The sequence below is a fragment of the Stegostoma tigrinum genome, chromosome 24, assembly GCF_030684315.1.
Source record: "Stegostoma tigrinum isolate sSteTig4 chromosome 24, sSteTig4.hap1, whole genome shotgun sequence".
Lineage (NCBI taxonomy): Eukaryota > Metazoa > Chordata > Chondrichthyes > Orectolobiformes > Stegostomatidae > Stegostoma > Stegostoma tigrinum.
Genome location: NC_081377.1, coordinates 46345331 through 46357614, shown reverse-complemented (window position 1 = coordinate 46357614; position 12284 = coordinate 46345331).

The following is a 12284-nucleotide window of genomic DNA, read 5'->3' as shown; positions in this document are numbered from 1 at the left end:
AGAGGTGATGGAGGTGGATACAATAGCAGCATTTAGAGGCATCTTGTCAGATACAGGAATAGGCAGGAATAGAGGGGTGCAGACATCGTAAAGGCAAAAGTTTTTTAGTTCAGCAAGGCATCATGTGTTGGCACAGCCTTGGTGAGCCGAAGGGCCTGGTCCTGTGTTGTACTGCTCCTTATTTTTTGTGATGGGAATGTACGCAATGGATAAGGATTTTGGTTTGGTGAAGGAATCCATGAAATGACAAGTGAACTTGGAGATAGTGAGATATCAAAGTGTGGAGCTGCATGAACATAGCAGGCCAAGCAGCATCTTAGGGTCTCAAGCATCTGCAGTTCCCATTATCTCTGAAACTTGGAGATAGTGTTTTCCAGGCCTCAGGTACATTTTCAAGGAGTTATGGCAGGAGCAACTCCGAAGCCTACAAATTTTTAGTGCTATGCTTCCTCCTTTTGTGATGGGGTCTGGGCTAATTCTGGGCTAATTGCTAATTTTAAACAGTCCCCTGAAGTATTAAGCTCCAGAATGGCCCTACACTCATGTGAGGTTTTTGAAGTCTTGATCTTTTTGTTGAATAGCACTGGATTGGTTGGATGGACAAAGAGAGTGCTCTGAAAGTCACGCAGAGAAATCTGGCCTGTGCAGGTTTCCTGGCAGATTGTTGGATCCACTGGGCAGTGGATTCATGTCAGTCATGTTTGCCCCACTCACAAACAGCCAGCCAAGTTTTATTCTCATTTCTGTCGGAACCGAGGACAAATGTGCCAGATTCTCAATTTCTCCAATTTTCAGTGTAAATACGAACTGGAATCTGAATGCTGGCATGTTCCTGTTCTCTATCTTACTGTTGACAATACGCCTGTCTGTCCTGACAATGTGTTCAGGGAAGTGACAAGTACCCTTTCTCTGAGATGTTTCGGCACTAACTTCAATAAACAAAGCTCAACAGTTTGAAAGCTGCCTGATGATTTTCTCTTCAGTAATCACCAGCATCATTCCCTTTCACAAAAGGCAGTTGATACAGAACCTTTAAATATATTTACAGCAGCGGTTGATAAATTCTTGATTACCAAGGGGATGTAAGATTATCGGGGATGTACAAGAACATAGAGATGTGGTTAAACTTAGATCAGCCCTGACGTCACTGAATGGGGGAGCAGGATCAAAGGGTTAAGTGGTCTACTCTTGTTCCTTGATCATAAGACCATAAGGCCATAAGACATAGGAGCAGAAATTAGGCCATTCGGCCCATCGAGTCTGCTCTGCCATTTGATCATGGCTGATAAGTTCCTCAACCCCATTCTCCCACTTTGTCCCCATAACCCTTGATCCCCTTGACAATCAAGTATCTATCTCAGTCTTAAATGTACTCAATGACCCGGCCTGCACAGCCTTCTGTGGCAGTGAATTCCACAGATTCACCACTCTCTGGCTGAAGAAGTTTCTCCTTATCTCCGTTCTAAAGGGTCTTCCCTACACTCTGAGGCTATGCCCTCTGGTCCTAGCCTTTCCTACCAATGGAAGCATCTCTAAGGTTTTGGAGTAGATTTGTAGCTTGGGTTGTGGATGCTGAGGTTGGTTGGCATCCCAAGTTGATTTGTTGTTCTGCAGACGATTCATTACCCTGCTTGGTAACATTCCCAGTGCAGCCTCTGATGAAGCGTCAGTGTGTTTTCCCACCTGGTTTTTAATCTCTGGGGTCCGTTGAGCTGGATTGCCTCACTTCTAGTTTTCCTTCATGGTGGAGTGTATATGGGGTTGAATTCTTTGTGTTTGTTGATGACTTTCAACGTGGAGTGCCATGCTTCCAGGAATTCTAGTGCCTGTCTCTGCCTGGCCTGTCCCAGGATTTTGGTGTTGTCGCAGGCGAATTGGTGATTCTCCTTGACCGTATGGATTGAGATGAGTGAGTATTGGTCATGGTTTTTTTGTAGCCAGTTTGTGTTCGTGTATCCTTGTTGATAGTTTCCTTCCTGTTTGACCGATGCAGTGTTTCTCACAGTCCCTGCAGGGGATCTTATAGATGACATTGGTCTTGTCCATGGGGGTGAGTGGGTCTTTAGTTCCAGCGAGCAGTTGTCGTAGGGTTGACATGAGCTTGTGAGCCACTCTGATGCCCAGTGTTCGTAGGAGCCTTGTGGTGAGTTCCGATGTGTTCCTGATGTAGGGTAGTGAGATGAGTGTGTCGGGGCTTGTAGTACCTTCCTGATGTTGTTTGTGTAGGCATCTACTGACTCATCTCAGTCCCCATGGATAAGGAGAACCACCCATTCAACTGGGACAACACCAAAATCCTGGGACAAGCTAAGCAGAAACAGGATTGAGAATTCCTAGAAGCCTGGTACTCCACAAAGCAAGCCATTATTAAACACATAGAACTCGACCCCATATACATTCCACTATGAAGGAAAACCAGAAGTGAGGTAATCCAGCTCAATGGCCCCCAGAGTTTTAAAACCAGGCGGGAAAACACATCAATGCTCTGTCGGAGGCTGCACTGAGGATGTTACCCAGCACAGTAATGAAACATCTGTGGAACAATAAACCAGCTCGGCGAGCCAACCAACCTCAATGGAAGCATCTTCTCAACATCCACTCTGTCCAGGCCATTCAGTATTCTGAATCACCCCTCATCCTCTAAACTCCAATGAGTATAGCCTCAGGGTCCTCAAACGTTCCTCATATGTTAAGCTTTCTCATTCCTGGACCTTTCTTGTGAACCTCCTGTGAACCTGCTCCAGGGCCAGTACATCCTTCCTGCGATATGGGGCCCAAAACTGCACACAACACTCCAAATGTGGCCTGACCGGAGCCTTATAAAGCCTCAGAGGTACATCCCTGCTTTTATATTCAAGTCCTCTCAAAATAAATGCCAACACTGCATTTGCCTTCCTGACTACTGGTTCAACCTGCAAGTTTACCTTGAGAGAATCCTGGACTAGAACTCCCAAGTCTCTTTGAACTTCAGATTTCTGAATTTTCTCCCCGTTTAGAAAATAGTCCATGCTTCTGTTCTTCTTACCAAAGTGCATGAGCTCACACTTTCCCACATTGTACTCCATTTGCCACTTCTTTGCCCATTCTCCTAACCTGTCCAACTCCTTCTGCAGCCTCCCCACCTCCTCAATACTACCTGTCCCTCCACCTATCTTTGTGTGGTATGCAAACTTAGCCAGAATGCCCACAGATCCTTCGTCTAGATCATTACTATATAAATTGTATGGAACTATCTTTGATTCAACTCTTTTGCTGGTATGGAAATGTTGCTAAAGCTAGATTACTTCAGAAAGAGAAAATAACCGTTGGCAAAACCACAAATGCACACATGTTCAAGCTCTTGCATATTATTCCAGGTGTAAAAAGAGAACGATTGAAGTGGCACCATGGAGAAATGAATCAGGACAAACTAAAAACAGGATACACAGTTCTGTGGGTTAAGGGGGACAAGTGACTGTGAGGTAAAGAACAGGAGCAGCTGGTCATGGCACAGCTGTTTCCTGCTTCCAGCAGCAGATCCATAATGGGGTCACAATCCCACGGGAATGTGGGAAAGACAATGGAACCTCTGTTCTTCAAAACATAGCACTGGATCAGGATATGCTGTCACATGATCCATGCAATTTCCCCCCACCCCTGCACCCATGGCAGACTACGAAATCAGCAACATTCCCTGGAACATGCCAACTATTATTTTATATTTCCTCCAGAATCCTGGAGTATCAGATTCTTTGCTCGAATTTAAAGGCCCAGTTGTTTGAGTGCTACAAGTGTTGCTTGATTAATGAGTAACTTTCTCAGGATCATGGCACTCTATCTGGAAAACAGCTGTTTCCCCACAGTATACTGTACCACAACATTTAAACTGATGACATTCGGGGAACTGTTAGAAATATTCAGACTGCATTGCAAAGAGAGATGTCTATGTGTCTCAGCTAGCTACGGGTGCTAAGATTTATGACAAGTTACATTTAAAGAGCATTTTTAACATAAGAAAGCATCCCAAAGGAGTTGGGCACTGTTGAGGTAGGATAAGACAGAAATATTGTACAGATGCAAAGACAGGTTTGAAACTAGAGTCTTTGATAGACAAATAGTTGCTTGGTGATACAAGCTTCAGTAAAGAAAAGCCATGTTCTCAAAGCTTTTCATCCAGCACTCAAAAGGACAGAATCACAAAAACACTAAATCTCAAACAGAACAACAATTCATACCGCAAGAGAAAACATACTGATAGATTGGCAAGTGAACTCTGTTTGGTCAAGACATTACCGTAGAGAATATACCAGGGAATGGTTGTTTCCAAAGCTTTTCCTTCATTGAAATGGCACAATGTGTGAATGAGTCAGCCATATTGCAAACACAACTGATAATCTTAAGTTGGTTTTTAGTGTAATTATTCACTCAAACTGGAAAGTTTATTAAATTTTATCCAATTGCAGAATCCCACCTGACATTGGCCAATAGCGTCTGTGTTTTGCAAACACGGGTTGGTTGAGAACAGTCTGTACTCAGCCCATTATGAACCACCAAAGAGATGTACTGTTTGATATTTTGTCAGCCTTTGGGACAAAAACCTATAACACTAGGCATCAGGCCAGCATTGAAACTCAGACACGATATTCCTTGTTGGTGTGACAATAAGAATGTATTTTTGGGCTTCCTGCCAAGTCCTGTTAGCGAGAGCACCAGTCTTTGAGACACCTTATCCATTGAGAATAATCTGAGGAATACTGGGCACTTTTCAGGATAGTGTCAGCCTTAGGCCCAGTCATGAGTTCATGCAGATTCATCCCCTCCATCGACCAACCAGTTCATACCTACCACCAGTGTCCCCCTATCACCACCACTCTGCCTTGACCTCTCCCCCCAGCTTTATATCTGCAGCTCCCCCTAATCCCACATCCAGCCCTGAAGAAGAGTAACACATGAAATGTTGGCTGCTCATTTCCTCCAGATGTGCCTGGCCTGCTGTGTCCTTCCAGCCTTCTGTTTGTCTACTTGAATTCCAGCAGCCGCAGCTTTTTTTGCCTCTAACAAAATGATGACAGTCGACCTCACGCCCCCTCAAAATTGCATCATGTCCAATCTGAGATAACAAGGTGCAGAGGTGGATGAACACAGCAGGCCAGGGAGCAGGAAAGGTGACGTTTCAGGAGGGCCTAGGCACAAAACGTCAGCTTTCCTGCTCCTCTGATGCTGCTTGGCCTGCTGTGTGCATCCAGCTCTACACTTTGTTATCTCAGATTCTCCAGCATCTGCAGTTCCTACTATCTCTGAAACAATCATGTCCAATTTGGCTGAGATACTATTCTTTGGCTTCTGACAGAACAATAAACTATCTAACACTAACAAGTACAAAAACTAATGTGGAATTAAACATCAATTGTTCTATTTATTTGCAAGATAAATATCGTAATTCATTCAGGCAACAGAATTCAGTGAGGATTTGAGTTGTAATTCAGCAGATTTAGATATTCTTCCTTGGCGTTTGTCTACAGAAGCTTTAATAATGTAACCACCAAGTCAGTCTGCTCTGCCTCATTTCCAAGTGGCCTGTGAGACCAGCAAATCATTTTCAAAGTTGATAAAGTAATGCACTTAAGAATCATTACAATTAATTTGCATTGTACTAGAGTGCTGGATATCAGCAACAGTTAAGCCTGAAATAGATCAGGCATTTTTTATATCCACTGGGATTATTTGCATCAATCTGTGTTGCTCATTTATTAATTTGCTTTCAAGGTGAACACCATCAATCACAGTTAAAAATTCTAATTTAGCCACAAACTGATTTGAAACTGAATTGGTGTTGGGCAATTTAGTTTCTATGCAGAAGTTTAAAGTCTAGATGTAGATGATTGGCCTTTACACTGAGTCCTGGGTTCCAGTTCTTGATTCCCTTACTAATTGAAGATCTGTCTGTCTCAGCCTTGAATGTACTTAATGACCCAGCCTCAACAGCACTCTATGGTAAAGAATTCCACAGATTCACTTCCCTCTGAGAGAAAAGCTCCTGCTCATTTCTGCCCTAAATTGGTGTGCCTTTATTCTGCGATTATGCCCCCTGGTCCGAGAACCTCCCACAGTGGGAAACAACTTCTCACCATCAACCCTGTCAAGCTTCCCAGGAATCTCATATGTTTAAATAAGATCACCTCGCAGCCTTCTAAACGTCAATGAGCACAGACCCTCCCTACTCAACATCATCTCGTAAGGCAATCCCTCCAAACCAGAATCAGGTAAGTGCACCTTCTCTGGACTGTCTCCAATGTCAGTATATCTTTCCTTAGATAAAGGGACCAAGTCTATGCACAGTATTCCAGGTATGGTCTGACTATTTTTAGCTATATTTCCCTATTTTTGTACACTATGGCCTTGAATTAAAGACCAACATTCCATTTGTGTCTCTATCATCTGCTGAACTTGGAAACAGCTTCTTGTGATTCATGAACGGGGGCACCCCGATCCCTCTGTGCTTCTATTTTCTGCAGCATTTCTTTATTTAAATAATGTTCAGCTTCTCTGTTCTTTCTGCCAGAGTTCATGACCTCACATTTCCTCCTTTATATTCCATATTAGGACGTACCCTATCAAGTCCATATGACTTATCAGCGCTTAGACTCATTAGTTGTCTCAGTATTTTTTCTTGAGTGATAGTAATTGTATTTATTGAGCCTTATCTGCTTTCTCAACGCTTCAATTATATGATATCATTACCTTTCACTTCTTTTCTCCTCTTGTCTGTCGCTTCTCGGCTTAAACATTTTGCGAGGCTCTATTTCCACCAGTGGCCTGCTTTTCAGCTTTCAGTCCAGATTCCATGCCTTTTTGCTGTCAGCATGGGGGCCAGTGAGTGACAAACCCCACCAGCTTTCACTTGACCTTTGAATGAATGGCCATGAACTTTCATAAGACTAGGCTTCCTCCCTACCTGAGAGTAAGTGGTGTGCATTTCAAGCGAGAAGGTTCAGACACAGGAGGAGACTCTGGGAATGGGGTAGGTGTGTGTGCGGGCAGCAGAAGAATAGAAGGTAGAAGACTCTGTGGTTTTTAGGGACAAGATGACAAAGATGGAAGGGACAAAAGCTCCATCAGGAAAGTTGTGGTCCATCTGAGAGGAAATAGAAGGGGAGCTGTTAGCTCCTGGAGCCTATAGGCAGAAGGTGAAATTTAAATTTAATAAAAATCTAGACTAAAAAGCTAACCAAATGGCCACCAGGTAACTATTGTCAATTGTCATACCTAATTCTCCAATGTACTTTAGAAAAAGAAATCTGCTATCCTTACTTGGTCTGGTCCACATGTGACTCCAGACCCACAGCAACGTGGCTGACTCCTAAATAAAAACCAAAGAAAATGTGGATGCTGTAAATCAGGAACAAAAGCAAAGTTTGCTGGAAAAGCTCAGCAGGTCCGGCAGCATCTGTGAAGGAGAAAAAAGAGGAAAGGTTTCGAGTCCGGTGACCCTTCCTCAGAACAGTTCAGAGTAATGGTCACTGGACCCGAAACGTTAACTCTGTTTTCTCCTTCACAGATGCTGCCAGACCTGCTGAGCTTTTCCAGCAAACTTTGCTTTTGTTGTCGTTGTGGTTGACTCCTAACTGGTGTGGGCAATAAATCCTGGCCTGGCCAGTGACACCCACATCTCATGACCATAGATGAAAAAAGAGTAAAGATAGAGTTGCCACAGATTAATCATGAAGGAGATAGACCCCCTCCTCCTGTTTCTGTGATGTGTACGTTTTATTGCAGTGGCCTAGGAAAGTGTGCTATGTGGGAATATAAGCTAATCTTTGCCAATATGTGCCTGGGCAGATTGCTGCCAACTGACTTCCTTTCTGATTGGGTCCACGGGGCCACCTTGGTGTGAAATTGGAGAGGAAAAATCCCCAAATAATCTCATAAGAAGAGGTTCTTACCTTGAAGAAGGTATAGCTTATTGCCTGATATTAATCAGTTGCAAGGTACATGAATGAATTAGACATTGTCACTAAGACTATCGGGAAACCGAGAGAAAGAGGTCTAGCCCCTATGAGATACAAAGATATCGTACCTCTCCACATCCACATCTTTTTATGATCATCAAATTGGGTGGAGCTTAATGCTGGTTTCTGAGTTAACCCTTTCTGAAATGCTATCTTGTATTAGATTATGAGGGGCTTGGACACGGTGTGGAGAAACAGCTGTTCCCTTTAGCTAAACGGTCAATAACAAAAAGGCACACTTTTAATGTGAAAGACCAGAGATTTAGAGGAGATTTGAGGAAAAATGTTTTCACCCAGAAGGAGTTGGGTGTCTGGTGTGTGCTGCCTGGGCATCATTTAGATAACCATTATCCCTGAGTCCACTTGGGGGCCCCAAGGATTAAATGGGGGTGGGGGTTGTTGCAGTGATCTCCCATGCTCTCTGAAGATTGCCCAGTGAACAGGGACTGTGTGCCCCAGCACAGACCCGCACCAGGCAACAGAAGGGGATGCAGGCAGCTGAAGTTGCCCTTTATCTTTATCTCCAACTTCCATGAGCACACTCCTGATGACCCTTACCCCACAATCACTGTATGGCCTGGGCTCATGACCCTTACCCCACAATCCCTGTATGGCCTGGGCTCATGACCCTTACCCCACAATCCCTGTATGGCCTGGGCTCATGACCCTTACCCCACAATCCCTGTATGGTCTGGGCTCCCACAGTTGGCTGGCAGCTCTGTGCAGGCGCCAGTCCTGCAGCTCGGATCACAATATGGAGAATGCCTAGTTGTGATCACTCAAGTGCAGGAGGGACACTTATCCCATTGGGTCTCCCACAAGAAAACAACAGGGCACTGTAATGTTCCTGCTCTATGGACACAGGGCAAGACCCTTGTCACCCTGACACAGTTCAGACAGTAGTGATCAACTTGCAAACAGCAAGATCCCAGAAACAGCAATGTGATAATGTTTAGAGCATCATCATTGAAATACTGCCATTTGTGAGCTGGATGTTAGGCAAGATGCTAGGGAAACATCCTTTGCTCTGGTGTAGAACAGCACCAGGGAATCTTTTGTTCAAACCTAAGAGAACACCTCAAAGTTCCACAATTTCTGACTATTCCATCCTTTGCAAATGGACACTTGCGATACTGGTGTCCTGACAGTGTTCTTCAATCATGTCACTGAGCTGAGATTTGAGGCAAAGTGAAATAAGGTGTGGAAGTGATGAAAATAATTTACCTGTGGATGGTTTCACACTTTTGAGTGATGACATGAAAAGCACAAGTGTACTTCACATTGAAAACTTACATGATCAAAAATTTCCAACAGATAACGCTTCAAACTGCCTGAGAGACATATATCAATGAAGAGAGAGTAGTTGACATGAAAGGGTGTTAAAAAATTTACAATATACTGTCACTTCAATTGACAACATCAGTCTAAAATTACGATTGTCTCAGATTTTTATTGTGTAGCTATTGATGGGCTTTTGAGTCAAACAGAATCAATAATTCCAGTTCCTTTGAAGATTTAAAGGCCAGCATCAGGTTCTTCAAAAATATTTCTAATAATGTCGAGTCCCAATCCATTCTGGGGTATAAGCATCAGCAGCAGCATTGAATATAGCCTGTGTTTCACTGCAATTGTTTAATCCTAATACACTAGAAGAGATGAGAGGTGTTAAATAAATTCTGCAGACTGCTGTCTGAGAACAGAACTCTCAATGCAGAACATCAAAACTGAGATGCAATGGGATGCTTTTCTCACTCTATCTTATGGGCATTTAAACAGTCCTTTGATAAGCATATGGATGATGATGGGATCGTGTAGGGGGATAGGCTTAGATTAGTTCACAGGTCGGCGCAATATCGAGGGCCGAAGGGCCTGTTCTGCACTGTATTGTTCTATGTTCCATGTTCTATGTTCTATCTTATTATATATAATTGCAACAAGTCTTACCTGTTATATTTCCATTTTCACTGTTTGAGGTCTAATTGCAACATCGGATGGCAGTATGGAATTCCTAGCACTGAGGTAGCTACAGAGAGTGGATTTCCTAGAATTGACAGCATGTTCAATTGAGCTTAGCTTTGCTGAGACAGTCATAGGAGCAGGAGTAGGCCATTCTGCCCCTTGGGCCTGATCTGTCTTTCAAGTCGATCATGGTTTATAATCTACCTCAATGCCATATCCCCATACTATCTCTGTGTCCCTTCATCTTTTGAAACTGCTCAATGATTGACCTCCCACAGCCCTCACCCAGGAACAGTCTTCTGATTGTGCACCACTGAGTCATTTTTTCTTCCCATGGAGGATTCTCTGTCCTCTCCAAACCAGCTGAGCATGAGATTTTACATCACAGGATGCCCCAAACTTAGTGATAAAGACAATCTGAAGGCTTCCCTGTAGGCTGATTCCCAAACATATGGAAAGAAAAACAACCTTGGACAAACCCAAGTGGACATGTCTCTGTGTCCAAATAATTTCAATGCTTGGGGAAAGCAGAGCCAAGTGTTTCAGGAGAAGTTTGTTTGAAACAAAGCCAATACCTTCATCATAATAATAAAATGTGAGGCTGGATGAACACAGCAGGCCAAGCAGCATCTCAGGAGCACAAAAGCTGACGTTTCGGGCCTAGACCCTTCATCAGAGAGGGGGATGGGGGGAGGGAACTGGAATAAATAGGGAGAGAGGGGGAGGCGGACCGAAGATGGAGAGTAAAGAAGATAGGTGGAGAGGGTGTAGGTGGGGAGGTAGGGAGGGGATAGGTCAGTCCAGGGAAGACGGACAGGTCAAGGAGGTGGGATGAGGTTAGTAGGTAGCTGGGGGTGCGGCTTGGGGTGGGAGGAAGGGATGGGTGAGAGGAAGAACCGGTTAGGGAGGCAGAGACAGGTTGGACTGGTTTTGGGATGCCGTGGGTGGGGGGGAAGAGCTGGGCTGGTTGTGTGGTGCAGTGGGGGGAGGGGATGCACTGGGCTGGTTTAGGGATGCAGTAGGGGAAGGGGAGATTTTGAAACTGGTGAAGTCCACATTGATACCATATGGCTGCAGGGTTCCCAGGCGGAATATGAGTTGCTGTTCCTGCAACCTTCGGGTGGCATCATTGTGGCAGTGCAGGAGGCCCATGATGGACATGTCATCAAGAGAATGGGAGGGGGAGTGGAAATGGTTTGCGACTGGGAGGTGCAGTTGTTTGTTGCGAACTGAGCGGAGGTGTTCTGCAAAGCGGTCTCCAAGCCTCCGCTTGGTTTCCCCAATGTAGAGGAAGCCGCACCGGGTACAGTGGATGCAGTATACCACATTGGCAGATGTGCAGGTGAACCTCTGCTTAATGTGGAATGTCATCTTGGGGCCTGGGATGGGGGTGAGGGAGGAGGTGTGGGGACAAGTGTAGCATTTCCTGCGGTTGCAGGGGAAGGTGCCGGGTGTGGTGGGGTTGGAGGGCAGTGTGGAGCGAACATGTCCATCATGGACCTCCTGCACTGCCACAATGATGCCACCCGAAGGTTGCAGGAACAGCAACTCATATTCCGCCTGGGAACCCTGCAGCCATATGGTATCAATGTGGACTTCACCAGTTTCAAAATCTCCCCTTCCCCTACTGCATCCCTAAACCAGCCCAGTGCATCCCCTCCCCCCACTGCACCACACAACCAGCCCAGCTCTTCCCCCCCACCCACTGCATCCCAAAACCAGTCCAACCTGTCTCTGCCTCCCTAACCGGTTCTTCCTCTCACCCATCCCTTCCTCCCACCCCAAGCCGCACCCCCAGCTACCTACTAACCTCATCCCACCTCCTTGACCTGTCCGTCTTCCCTGGACTGACCTATCCCCTCCCTACCTCCCCACCTACACCCTCTCCACCTATCTTCTTTACTCTCCATCTTCGGTCCGCCTCCCCCTCTCTCCCTATTTATTCCAGTTCCCTCCCCCCATCCCCCTCTCTGATGAAGGGTCTAGGCCCGAAACGTCAGCTTTTGTGCTCCTGAGATGCTGCTTGGCCTGCTGTGTTCATCCAACTTCACACTTTATTATCTTGGAATCTCCAGCATCTGCAGTTCCCATTATCTCCAATACCGTCATCAATTCCTCAAACAGTAACTTTGTATGCTATATTTACAATCACTTTCACAAATCAAGACTTAGCGCAACGCCACACAAGAGATGGCACCAAATGAGAATGTAAACCATTTGTGCATTTGGCCAATGGCCATCTGTCAAATAAACAGGAGAGAGTCCAACAACTTTTTACTTTGATAAGACATCTTATTGTTTCCATCTCTCACTGACCCGTTAAGAAGCAGTTGAAAA